This window comes from Camelus bactrianus, chromosome 9, assembly GCF_048773025.1.
Source record: "Camelus bactrianus isolate YW-2024 breed Bactrian camel chromosome 9, ASM4877302v1, whole genome shotgun sequence".
In the NCBI taxonomy this organism is placed as follows: Eukaryota; Metazoa; Chordata; class Mammalia; order Artiodactyla; family Camelidae; genus Camelus; species Camelus bactrianus.
The window spans coordinates 25684818-25698903 of record NC_133547.1 but is presented as its reverse complement, the minus strand read 5'-3'; the positions used below and the strand labels follow the sequence as shown (position 1 = coordinate 25698903).

General features: G+C 50.3%; 1 protein-coding gene across 3 annotated transcripts in view; it reads right to left on the bottom strand.

The window, feature by feature from the left end:
- LRRC8D (leucine rich repeat containing 8 VRAC subunit D) overlaps nucleotides 1–14086 on the bottom strand; it is a 93367-nt gene that overhangs the window by 64145 nt on the left and 15136 nt on the right. The window contains exon 1 of one of the 3 annotated variants that reach the window (XM_045513153.2): nucleotides 8839–8893. The exons of 1 other annotated variant lie outside the window; for it this stretch is intronic. The gene's annotated coding sequence lies outside the window, so the exon portion shown is untranslated. Of the gene's footprint in view, nucleotides 1–8445; nucleotides 8585–8838; nucleotides 8894–14086 lie in introns of those variants that run through there. One more of the 3 variants, XM_074369895.1, reaches the window with a different exon arrangement.

Sequence of the window (14086 nt, the reverse complement as noted above, 5' to 3'; positions counted from 1 at the left end):
CTTGTCTTTATCAACCAGAAAAGAGAAAGAAAGAAAAAAACAAAAGCCACCAGCGGCACCTAGTCCCCAGCGACAGAACCCCAGGAGGGGCCTCAGTGCCCATGCCCATCACATGTCCTCATCAGCGAGGACGTCTTTCCACGCTGGCTCTTACTGACTTTCGGCTGCCTTCTGCAGGCCTGCTCGCGCTCAGCGGCGGGTCTGCTCCCCGTTCATGGAGAAAACCCAAGCCACCGGGAGCGAACTTTCTCGCCCCCCGCCCCGCTACCCGCATGCTCATCTCCAGTCACACCACCTCTGTCCTCCTTGGCTCCCCTGGCAGGGGGGCCCCTGAAGGGATGCCGTCAGCGTGCCCTCCCCCCCCCCCACCCGAGGCAGGCCCCCGAGCGCTCGGCAGCCAGACCCATTGCCTGGCTTTCTGGAGCCTTGCTACGTTAGCTATTCCCTCGCCGACCCGCAGCACGTCCTCCCCCGTCTGCCTCCAAAACACAAGCGCCAGTCACCACGACACACGGAGCCCACGCCTGCACACGGACGGCTGTGCGCGCAGCCCGCGGGGCGCCCCCACTTCTCAAGCCCCACTCCCTCCTCCCTCCAGAGCCCTCTGGCTGCCACCTGAACACCTAGTTGCCAGATCCAGTCTCCCATTTTCAGTCTCCACCTGACTTTCCCGTGCCCTCGGACAGGCCTGACAGCTCTTCCCTACTTGCTCCTGGGCGGTGGGGCAAGTTGCTCTCCCGATCTTTAGACGGCTTATCCGGCAAAGACAAGAGCGATAAGCACTTCAGGGATCACTGCTGTAAGGATCCTATGATGTGATACACAGGAACAGCACAACGCCCCGGTGCTCGGCACTACTACCGTCCGCGTGGGTGGGTCTTCCTGGTCCCCTTTCTCCCTCCCCTTCCTATGCCTGCGGGGTCTCTGGGCCGTGGGCACCCCTGGGGACCTCACACATGCATGGCTGCAGCCGTCAGTCCCAGTCCCTCCCTGACACGTCTCCAGCCCTGACTTCTCTCCGGGCTCTCGGCCGCTCCGGGTCAGCGGAACGCCTCCAGCTGGACTCGCTCTTCTCCCTCCAAGCCTGCTCCTCTGTGTTCCCCTCCAATCAGTGCTGCCTTCGGAGGGCGACTCTCCCCAGCCAGAAACACCAGGAGCCATCTCCCTTCTTCTTCCCTCTTACCCTCTCCCGCTTCCCATCAAACCAGCACCAGTTCTTTCTCCTCAGTGATTCTCGAGTCCACCCTCTCCCTCCTGTCCCACCATCACTTAGTTCGGGTCCTCATTATCTCCCCCTGGATTATTTTAGCAGCCCTTGGCCTTCTCCCTGCCTGCTTTTTGCATAACTTACGACAGTGATTTAAGCATTTATTGCACCTTTGATGACGCCACAACGCTGCCAGGAAAAGGGCTACACTTCCAGAAACAGCATGCCTGGCCCTCGACAGGGCTGGACCAAGAATCTGAACCAAGACGCACCTCCCGCCCCTTCTCCGCTCTGCACCGCGAGTCTCTGCTCCTGTCCCTCTTCCTTGGTGCTCCTCATGCTGAGCCCTTCCGAGCTCTGAACGGGGGCTGTTTCTTCTGTTCTCTCCTTTCTGCTCAGCCTGGTAAATAGTCCTGACCCTCAAACACCCAGCACCAGCTCCGTGTATTGTTTCCTCAAAACAAAAGAGCAAATCGCGCCCTCCTTTGTGCCCGCTCTCCACCACTACTGATTACAACGTATCGCTGTAAAGTGCTTCCATTCTCAATTCCAGCTAATGATTTACGTGCCTGTCTTCTGAGGGCAGGCACTGTGTCACACTCACACAGTGTCTTCAGGATTTGAGCACCGGGACTGCAGGTAGGAGGGTGGAGATCAGGGAACTAAGACTTAACAGTCTGGAGCTCAGCGAATGGCTGTTGAGTGAATAAGGCAGCGTGGCTGTCAATTATGTTAGAATAACTGAGTGAGAGAGGAGGCTGGTGAGACAGGCGGACCTGACAGCTGGTGAGGTGAGCACAGAGGAGCCCGAATGAAGGATGGAAAACATGGCACCGATCAGGTCCTCTTCCGAGGACACATGTTCAGTCAGGCCTAGGGCTGTGACCAGCAAACCCAGGTGAGTATCTAACAGCTCCTGCTTAACAGGAGAACAAGTCCCACACCTCAAGGGCACTGGTTTAGAGGCAAGTTGCAGACTGTAGAACATTCTGCATTATCACTTTATCAGGCTCTGTGCAAGCTCAGTAAATGTCAGTAGTTAGCCTGCAGCCCTCTCCTATACCCATAAAGCTCCTGGAGAACTGCAGACAGAAGAAAAACAAATAAACAGAGCCCATCGCCCATATAACCCTAGCACCGAGGGCCCAGATGAACCACGTCATGCAGTATCTATTTTGTGGCCACAATTTGTCCCCTGCAATAATTTTTGTATAATAAGCCATGTTATGCACAACATGCCATCATCCCACACACTAAGGAAAAAGTACACTGTATTCTGCCAAGGCATGTAAGTGCCCGCTTATCAAATAAAGCAACCTAGCATCCAGTGTGGCAAGCATCAGAGACTGAGCAGGAATGAGACCCAGGGAACTGGGAACGGAGCGAGGCAAAGTAAACTTGGAGAAAACCAAGCTGAAACTGGCAATGTGTTCCCGATAATAAAAGGAACATCTATAATTAACAGGCTTTCAAGCGTATTCAGCCCTGGAAGACGGCGTCACACCTCATAAAACATTCATTTAAGAGCCATATACCAGGAGTGCACACCCCCGTTACAGAGGCACGTGCAGAGCACTGAAGGAGCAAGAGAGGGCTCCAAAGTGAGACCCCCACTGCCCTCCAGAGAGGCGGCGCGTGAAAGGGAGCCAGAATTGCTAAAGATAAAAATAATAATAAAATGGAATGTTAAGACTAAAGTAAATTATGTTACTAAATAAATAAGGACTGTTCCCAGAGGAGTAAACACATTTCTAGAAAACAAATCTGCAGGTACAGAGTTAACACACATGCAAAAAAGGACAAGAAAGCCAACTTACAATAACCGAGAGTATTTGTGAACTTTTAAATTTGTATCAATCATGCTAATAAGATCAACTCATATAAATGTACGTGTAACAAGATAAGGCATATTTCAAAACCACAGTAATTTAAAAAGTGAATCAATGACCCAGGAACGCACAAATAAGCCACTGGGACAAAACAGAGACCGCAGAAAGAGATCTGCATAAATGTGCACCCAGGTGCTGGAGGCGGCACCACAAACCTGCGGCGAAGGAGGAGATCACTCGGTAAACAGTACCGAGGAAACTGGCTCACAACAGGAACAGTTTTCTAAAAATAAAAACGAATTTACGCCTCATACCTTAAACTCCAAATTGTTTTAAAGATGTAAAAGAGCAAACCCATGAAGCTAAAAATGTGAGGAGAGATTATGTTGTGAGCCCCGAATAGGGGAAGAGTTCTTAAGTGACTCAAAATGCACAGACCACAATAATGTCAAGAACTGGTGGGGAAGAAAAGATTCCGTTGTTGCTAATGAAAGGCACCACAAAGCTACCAGAAGAGCGAAATCCTTGGGAACGGTGCTCGCAGCAGCCGCAGCTAACAAGGGGTAATCTACAGAACACACAAGGGTTCCACGAGAATTCTTTCAACGAACGCTCCCAAGAACAAGGCAGGAGGTCGGAGTCACAGACAAGGGAAACTAAATCAAGTAAATGAAGAGAGGCTTCACCTCATCTGCCATCAAGAAAGGGCAAAATCAACTATGAGCCACAACGACCACCTATCAGATTAGCGAAAATCGGGAAACTTGTTAATAAGAAACGGAACCACCGCGCAGTCCTGGTGGGCACGCGAAGCTGGCAACAGTCCCCGCAGCCGGACCGGGAGTGCGCTCGGCAGCACTGCGCGCGGACAGCGCCGCCGCGAGAACCCCTCCGCAGCAGAGTCCAGGTACTCGTGCTCCCTGGGGGACAGAGCGCACACATACCGCACGGAAGCCAAGACACTCGCACACATGTGGGCCTTCCCATGTCCCTGTTCCTGAAGTCTGCATATTCTGTCTGGTTTTAACTTAACCTTCGCTGAAAAGCAGCAGATGTAATGCCAGAAACCGTTTAGCTTGGGGACTGACAAACCTGGATCGAGGCCGGCCTCGGCTGTCCGTGCAGCCCGGGTAAGTTGCAATCTGCACGCGCCTCAGTTTCTTTACCTATAAAACAGGGCTGTCACCCACCCTGCACACCACCAGGAAGGTCAGAGATGATCCATGCAAAGCATCCAGTAAATGGAAGTGATTTTTTTTTTTTAAACCATAAGTAAGAGCGTCACGCCCTGGCCCAGACAGATTCTGGTGCTGAGCTCAGTCCCCCTCAGACAGAACACCAAAGCCACAGCAAGAGACGCGGGAACCAGAGACAGATTCAGCATGGACTTACACGCCGGTCTCTCCCACTCGGCGGGACAGGGTAAGTAACCTCTCTCCTTCCGTGCGCTCACTGAAAACTGTCAAGGTCAAGGCTGGGGAGCCTCTTTTAGCTCCGGGAAAATGCACAGGAGGCTGCGGCTGGTGGCCGTCGTGACCGCGGTGCCCCTGCGACGGGCGTTGGAGTCCTGATTCCACAAACATCAGGAAGGGGAGCTCACACACGGCAGGGAGAACGCTCTTAGAAGAACTCGGTTATCCACGACCGAGTGAGGTAACTGCAGGACCTGAAGGCTGACAATGACAACAGTGAACCCGGAAACAAAATCAGACCCAAGGTCAGGGCTTCACACGTCAACCGCTTCACACACAACGCGGAGGAAGCATTCCACCCGGCAGCCTTCGTGGCCTGGTGGCTGGTGTCCCTCCGCGCCACCGCCTCTGCATCTTCACCTGGAGCAGCTGCTTCTCTTTGGTCCCGAGTCCCAGCCTGTGGACTTCGGGACCCTGGCAGAGAGCTGCAGGCTGAACCCTTGCGCCACACACACACGTCCTACTACTGACAAACACGGGAAGAAGCTGTGGTCCTTGTTTACGGTGCACATCCAGCGGAGTAATATTAAATAGTAACCGCGACACTAAATACTAGTAATCATCAGAAGTAAGAAGTGAAACTCTAAACAAGTCAAAAAAGAAAATCTTTGAAATCTTTCAGTATTAAATAAAAGTGCACCGATTTCTGCAAAGGTTGAGAATCACTGCTTTAAAGTTTACAATTTCCAACTGAAGTTAGTTTTCATTTCATAATAGACATGAAGGAAAAAGGGCGGGGAGGGGGGGTTGAAAAAAATGAAAATCCCAGCACACATTTATCTCCACTCCTCGTCCTCTCCCGACCATAAACGTTTCCTTGGCATTTAACATCAAAGCTAGTTACCCTTTCATTCTTAGTTCACAAGCCACTGCAACTGTTCAGAACAGAAACGGCAATGCACTGTGTGTTAGGAAAATATGCATGTGTCGTTCCATTCCTTATTTACAGAAGAAAAGATCACTCATTTTATTTCTCTTTCCTACCCCTTCCCATCCCCCCAACCTTCTGATGCTTGAACACAGTTCTATACAGGAAAAGTTTTAGATCACTGTAGATACTCCAATCGGCGAAGAGAAAATAAATATTTTATCTAGCATCTCCTGGTGAAAATGTACTCTGAATTTTAATTTATATTCGTCTCGATGCAACATAAAACCCCAGCTAAAGAGAGGCTCAGCTTTAAACACTGCAAAAATAAGAAAAATAAACTTTTTTCCATCTGGGGAGTATCACAAAAATATTTAATACATAAAATGTATATGGGTTTTCCCATGTCTTTCCATAATACGAGCTTTTCAGTAAGTTATCCTGAACTGGGGTGGGGAGGCTGGGGGCTGGGTATGGTGGTCGTGCAGTATGTGGGGAGAGTCATACACGTCATTTATTAATTTGTTAACTTATTATTTCTTTTCTGGCATGTAAACTGTCCTGGAGTAAACCAGAAGTGTTGTTTTTTATTCTAAAGAGTTAAACTTTGCTAATCTGACCCTTCAAAAAGATACCGTTCCCTAAGATCTGACATCAGACATCTGTAAATTAAAATACGCCATCAGGATTTTGGCAGCAGGAGACAAATCACAATGACGCCAACACAGCTACATGTAGCCACGAACACAGAGTAAGCGTGAATTTCAAACATGGAAAAAAACAAAACAACAAAAACCCTGGAGCTCTGGGTAGAGAGCAATGGGAAAAGACCGGAGAGTCAGGTAAAGGCCGTCTCGACCAGCACGGGTCAGCTCTCTTCTGCAACGGCGAAGACCGCCCGCATCAGCACTGCCATCTCTTCGGCAAGCAGCGCTTTCCAGGTCACGAGAGGCACGCGCCTACATCGTAAGACTCTTGTTCACGTCCCAGCATGTCCATTTACTAACGTGACCGCTGACAAGTCACATTTTATCAGACTCAGTTTCCCCTCCATAAAATGGAACAAATGAATCCTATTTTACCAGGCTGTTAAAAGGAGTAATAAATTATAAATGAGATACAGAAGATGTGTTCTGTAAACAGAAAATGAAGATCCAAAGGCCAGTTACCATTATTCCTGGGTTATTAAGTAATTATTGTCAAATTCTGCTAGGGTGGGAGTAAATCCTGTTCCTAAACAGGGGACAAGTTTGGGAGGTCACAAAGGCTGTTCTGTATCATCCTGAAAGAGTGACAGTGCTGACGAGAGTCCTCAAGTAAATTAGTGAACCAGAGGGCCAGGAGCGCACCTGGGCATAAAAATAAAGGCAAAACGCTACGGCTGCACAGGCCTTCCAAGAGTCTCTCTTAATGGCTTGTTTCCACTTTTAATCCCATGATGCATTTGGCAAGAAGAGGTATAAATACAGACATCTCACAACTAAGCTCAAATTTAAGAAGAAGTCCACATCTACTTATCTAGGAAAAGATGAAGCTCACTGCTCGGTGCTCATGGTGTATCTTGCCTACTTAAGGTGAATGCAATTGTGCCAGTTACTAATATTACCACAATGCTCAAAGCTGCTGTATTTTGGGGGAGATTAAAGTTCTGAAGGACTCCTGGAATACTGGGATCTTATCATTCAAATCACCTCCATGCTGCCAACAGGAGAAAGAAGGGAGGGAGGAGGCAATACAAGTTTACCAGGCTGAGTACCTACAAAGGATTTTCCTTTCAAAGCAAAATTAATGATGTAGTAACTGTTTTATAATAAAACCTTCAGCATTAGAGTGGTATAGTCAGCGTACAACACCATGAGTTTAAATTCTACAACTAACCCTGCTTCTGGAGGGACCCTGGGCACCAACAAGGTGAGGGGCTAAGTGCGCACAGCACAGTGATGGAGCACATCCCCTCCCTGCTCCACAAGGAGACCCTTCTTCGCAGAATCTCACTTCCCTCCCCTCAGGTCATATGCTCAGATCCCTTCCTCCAAAAGAAAAGGAAAGAAGTTGTTACCAGCTTGAACATCATTCAAACATTTACTTTGAGGCTACACTCTTTCCAACAAACTGATTCTCCTTTACCGTCATACCTCCCCTAGTGTCCCTCCACCAGCTGGACAAACGGAGGTGGAGAAACAAGGCCAGGCTTTCACTGGGGGGACGTCCATCTGATTTAGTCTGCAGAGAGAGGCGATGCTAGGGAAACGAGCAAGTAGAAAGTCTGTGCATAAAACCAGCCTCTGCCTCTAGCAATCTGCTCCCCACCTATAAACTTTTGAGATAGAGCAAGATAAGCTTGTGGAGTCATCATCTCCCTAGTGAATTTGAGAAAAGTCGTTCTCAATTTTACTCTGATGGAAATGGGCATTAAATGAATAAAGCTGTCAGGCTCCTACCTTTAAAAGAACCTCTGTCTCAGCAAGGGAGTCTGGCTAAGAAACCGCGACTGAAGGTAACAAGCCAGACTCCAGACTAAACATGTCCGAATGAGCTGCCCCTGTCCCCGGTCACTACCTTTCCGGTGTGTGTCTGCATCGCCAATTCCCCCAGTTCCGACGGCCCGGCTCCCCCCAGAATAGAAAGCCAAGAGCGGGGATCCCTGCTCCAGCGGCTGAGGAGGTGGGAGCTCTGAGCCTGGACACCAAGGCTCTCGCTCCCCTTCCCTCACACTTCACCCTCAGCGCATCCTCTCTCCGCCAGGTCCCCACTCCTCTCACCCTCAGTAACACCCAAGCCACCCATTTATGCAGATAACTCCTGGCCTGGCGAACAAAGGAACAAAGAGCCGTGACTTCGGCGGCAGCAGGAGGAGAGCAGCGGCTGGAGAGGGCGGCTGCGGACTCGGGCAGCCTCCCGCCCGGGGCGGGTGCGAAGCCGGGCAGGTCCCGCGGGCGCCGCGCTGAGCCTCGCGGCCCGGGGAGCCTGGAGACACCCCCGGGGGAGAACGCAGCGAGCGGGGCGCGAGCAAGGAAGCGCACGCGAGCCGGGCTGCTGCAGCGCGCCCGCCCGGCGCCCGCCCCGCACCTGGACCAGGCGGCCACCGCGCTCGCTCGGGGCGCGCTCCTCTCCGGGGACTGGCTTCCGGCGGGCTCCGCGGGCTGGAAGCGGCGTCGAGCGGGCTTCACTCCTCCATCGCGGGCCGGCGGCGCGTCACGGGCAGCCGTGCACTTCCTGTTTGAAACAACAGCAGCGAGAGAAAGAGCGAGAGCCACCCGCGCGCTGGCCGGGCGGAGAGGCGCGCGGGCCGCGGGGGAGGGCGGGCCAGGCGCCCGGCGCTGTCCCGGCGGGCGGCCCGCGCCCTGGGGCCCGCGAGGCGGCGGCCGGGCCCGGCCTCCCCCTGCCGGCGGCCTCGCCCGCGCGCACGGGCGGCCCTTCCGCTCCCAGCCCCCGCCCGGGCCCTCCCCGCCCCGCGCCTACCTAAGTCGGCCACACGCCGTCCGCCTGCCGAGGTTTTCCTCCTTTCGTCTTCTTCCTGCCCTCGGGGGAAGCAAAGAAAGGCTGAGGGAGGGTATAAAGACAAGATCGCGCCTTTCCAGGGGAGAGGAAGCTGGATTTGTGCAAAAACTTAAAGCTAAGCGCCACATCCCAGTTACCCACTACCGCTCAGCAGCCGAGAGCTTCGGGATGGGAAATGACTTGTCTCGCGCCTGGGTGACTCAAAGGGGGAGCGTGCACACAGTAGCCACGAACTGCCACTGAGAAGGAAAAAAGAAAAACGAGAAAACTGTTCTGGGCTCCTAGGATGTCTCTGCTGGGATGCTTGCCCACACAGAGCCCTAAGATTTCTACATACCAACTCCACCCCAAAGACGACGGCATGCTGCCTTCTTCCAGACAGCAGTTACTCCTCTGTGCCTCTAAGAATCACACAGCAGTTCCAAAGTTCTGGGTTTATGCAGAACTTAGGTGAACCTTAGGGTAGCGTTTAAAAGGCAGTGACAGATGGTTTCAGAATCGGCCACGTGCAGAGCATGCCTGCTCTAGGAGTTTGCTCACACTGCCTGTGCAGCAAGTTTCTGGGCTTCCAGGTGTGGACAGCTTCATCTGCACCCTGCCGGTCCCTGCCCACGAGTCTATCGGGTTACGACACTCACACAGGACTGCCTCTGATAAGTGGCTCCTTTTCTTATCAAGGTGATGCCTGAGTTATTCCTGTTTCAAAACTCAACATGGAGACTAGGCCGTAAAGGAAGCTGCTTCTACATAGAAAGATAGATTTTGACTGAAGTAGAAAAAAACTGATGGACATTAAGCTCTGGCTCAGCGTTAGCATCTCATTTTAACTTCCTCTTAGCCTTTACATTTCCCAACAGACCTGAGAACAGTCCTATTCTCACATTCCCAACGGAGGAAACAGGGTCAGAAAAGTTAAGTAACTGTCCTGATGTCTCAGCTAGAAAGTGGTCAGATGGAGAACTGAAGAAGAGGTCTGTCCTGAGCATAAAATCTGGGCCATTTCCTCTACACTCTGCTAATTCTCAAAACAAGAGTGAATTCTCTGAGAAAAGTCAAGCCCAGCGACCGTCTGTGAGCCGTTCCTTCATCTACAGGTGAGCCTGCAGGCCCCACGCTATCACTCTGCTGAACTAGTGAGGCTCCCAACCCACCTGAATCCTGCGCAGCTGGATTGCTCGGGCAGAGGACACTGTGCTCTTCCCCACTATCCGCTGCTGGCCCCAGCAGCCTTCTCAGAATAACTCGGTGGCAACAGTTCAGAAGGTACCAGGATAGCCACTCACATGCCAAGGTACAAAGTCTGTCCAGCTCAGTTCTTAATCAGCTGACTAGTGTTTGTTCCCTGAATTCTTTTTCTCTAACAGGATCTTTTTAAAAAGAAGGGAAAAAATAAACAGACAAAAACTGCACACACACAAAAATGCACAGCCTCTGCTTCCAGTGAAACCTGAAATTCTCTCACTTTCCATTTCCTTCTGCTTTAGTGCTTAGTTGACACTCGCCTGTCAGCAGCACACTGCTGTTAGCTTCCCGACAAGCCAAGAAACAAAGCATGCATTAAGTGATTAAGACCTTGGCGAGGGTGAGGGCCCAGGCACTTGGGGAGAGAGTAACGCTCTGCATCCTAAACCTACACAGTGCTGTGTGTCAGGAGGAAGCTGGCGCTTCTGTCCTGTCTCCAGATGAGCTGCATCGCACTCGCCCGTCCCGCCACCTCACTCAGCAGTGCAGACTCTGGAGCTGCAGAGCATGCAGGAGAGGGGCGAGGGCAGTTCCAGAGGACAGCAGGGACTGGGCTGGACCAGGGCAGGGACGCACTCCCGTCCCTCAGGGCCCAGTACCAGAGACCTCCTGGGGAGGGGTCTTAGCGTCCTTTTAGGTCCAGCTCTGCCTCTGTTGCCACCTTTTTCCTTCCCCGGGCCCCTGCCTGCCCTGGACCTGTCGACTCCTCATTTCCTCTTACAGACTTCTTCCAGAAGCACTGCTGTTTCTTCCCCATAAAGTGCCTGGTGGGAGGGAGGGAGGGAGGGAGGAGGGCATTAAACTCAAACTTCTCTCCTGTCTCTGATTTAGGGGAAAAAAAGAACTGTCAATAATTACAATGTTTTGGATACAATTCTGTTTTAAAATATCTCTTGGAATCCATGCTTTCATTCCTGTTACTCATTATATATCCAACAGCTCAGAAGGAAAACTTCTAAAGAAAAATGAAATTCTTTAGAAAAAGCAAAGGAAACATGCTGTAACTAACCTGTATGGATCTCAACATTCGTAGTTTGGCTAATACACCGCCATTTAGGTTGCACCCGCCCCGACATGCATATATCCTGACAATCGCAAGGCCTAAGCACCACGTCGTGATTCCCACGGCTCAGCCAGTCCCCCGCCCCTTCTGTATTTCATGGAAAAGTGTTTCTTCCTGACCACTGTCAAGCAGAAAAAAACATTAAAATCACAACCTCATAAAAAGAGAAAAAAAATGCTCCCAGGATGGCACAAATGACGCCACAAAAAATAAAACTGATTTAGGAAAAACACTGGAGGTTCATTTTGCAAGTCTCTACTCCGTAAGTACAGCAGTCCACGGATGAAGACGGCAACAGTGCGAAAGCACTTTCGGAGGCTCCAAATCAAGTGTCGAGAGACACCTTTCCTGAAGACTAACGGGTGTGGAGGAGGAGACGATAAACTCATATCCCAAAATGCTGTTGCTCATCTTCCCTCATTTTAAAAGAGAGTGACCTTATTCTGTTGATTAAAAAACGTCTGCCACACAATTTTTCTGTGTAAGGATTCTTGGCCATTATTACAGCAGGATTTCTGCAAACAAACAGAAAGATGACAAGCTATCGGTTACCTAAGAGATTGCCTCTCTGTCCCAGCAGCCTTCGCAGCAGCGCCCCTGTCTCCAGCCCCACTTCCAGGGCAGCACACGCACCAGGCTTTTCTGTGAAGGGCTCTGGCTCTCACACTCCCCTCCTGGCCTCGGCAGAACTCGGGCCATGGCTTTCAAGGAAGATGTCCTCAGAGCCAACTGGCCGGCTTGACTGGCATTTACCCACAGAGGGCTATTAGCCGTCTTCAGGGAGCCAGCATGTCGTTTCCCACGGCAAAACATGTAGAAAGGGGAAGCACATCACCTTTTCAAGAAAACCTGCCTGCAGAGCGAGCCCAGGCTCCCTGTGGGCGCAGTTCTGGTCCTGAGCAAGTCGAGAAGGAGAGCACGGAGAGCGGCAGCCTGCAGCATGACGCTGGGCACCAGCCACACGCCAGAAACACAGGCCAGCACGGCCGCAGGCCTGAGCTCCGAGGTCCCTCAGCTCAGTGCTTCCACACACACACACACATCGACTCACCCACCTGGCCAGAGCGGGTCACACATGCACAGGACCCACACATGCCCCGCCTCCCCGAGTTCCCAGGGCGGCCTCTGCGGGGAGGAGCCGTGGTCGCTGTGTTAGGGGTGGAGCGCACGGCTGCCAAGTCCCTTCTCTCAAAGCAGCAGCTATTGGAGCTCAAACTCCCCCTGGGTCTGCTCCTCCTCTATAACTGAAGAGAAGTGAGTGGGTGCATTTTGGCCGTGGAGTTACTACCCTGTGCTGCACACCTTTCGCTCAGAAGAATCTCACTTTTAACACAACCTGGAATGTTCTCCCTCACTGCATCATGACGCTTCATCGCCTGGCCAAGCTTCTGTGACGTGTGAACTATAAACATGTATTTGCAACAGGCCAACTGATTTTCAAACCCTAGTAATGTGTGGATATAAATTATTGTTAAATTATTTTATTATAAATAAAAATACATTTTATATAAATATAAAAAATTAAATGTTCTTAGGTGGCAGCTGAAAAGTAGTTAATAAAATAAATAAAACAGATCCACTGGTCAATCAGACTGTGATGGACAAAATCTTAATACATGTTTTTCCAAGTTTCCTCTCTCATTCTTTAGTTAGTACATGAATATATACGTAAAGTGTGCCATGATGACTGATGTACTGTGATTTAGTGAGCATAAATATGAAGGGTTAGCAAGAAGCCATAAAGATTTGACTAAATGCCAAAACCTGTACGTAAGTTAAGAGCATTCAAACTGTTCCGGCACAGACTGCTAGCGATGAACAGTCTTGAGTTATTTACCGACTGTTAATCAAGGTGTGTATTGTGTAGACTAACCACTGTCCTATAAGACGTTTTTCTTAAGAAGGCATGTTTTGTCTATTCATCTTCTATAGTGGGTATTTCTGCTTCCTTAGTGAAAAAAGGTTTTTAATTCTCTTTGGACATCCATTTAAAAATAATGCATTAAAAATCCAACAATTTAAAAGAATTTGTCGTAGCAAGTCAAATAAATAAAATGTTCATTATTAAGAAAATAACGTTCTTGAAAGAATTTTAAAAATACATAAACTTTTGTATAATTACACATCAGAAGGCGGCAAAATATATGAGCTGATAGGGAGTAAGTCCCATGTCACTGTCCGCTGAGCACATCATCAATTCTCAATTATCTATCACAACGGCGTCCTAAGGAAGAAAAGCAATTTACAAGTAATTTGAGGAGGCAAAGATGGACAGTTTGATTTTCCTTTCCTTCCCTTTGCCTGCAGTGGAGTGACTAAGGCAAAAAGTGTGAAAGAAAAACAAAGTGCCTGCAAAATCCAGAAAAGCTATTACAAACCTTTAAAAGATTATTCATCAATTTTTAAACTAAACCTAGCTAAACAAATTCCAACCACTTTATTCCTGACAACAACTCTACGAGGCAGGAACTACCATTGCCTCCATCTTACGGATCAGGAAACAGACACAGGCCCTTAAGCAATCTGCCTGAGTAGCACTGCTAGCAAAGCCCCGAACTCGGCAGCTGGCTGGCCACAGTCCACCCTGACCCCGCGCTTCGCCACCGCCGGCGCACAGCTGGCCCGGGCTTGCTGTCTGCAGCGTGCAAGTTCAAGGGGAGCAGCCCCACGACACGGCAGGAGGGGAGGCCTGAAAGGCTCAGACGCTTTCCTGTCTGCAGCAAGAATGTAACCACTGGTTGCACAGGGTCAAGGATGCAGGTCCTGCTACATGTTGCTGAATAAACGAATACTGAAAGGAAAGGAACAGAGATCTGCTGCAAAGTCAGGAAGGAGGGCTGCTGCCTTTCCTTGACCAGAATCCTCGACTGCAAGGCTCCAGGTTTGCCTGGCTCAGGTCAACTG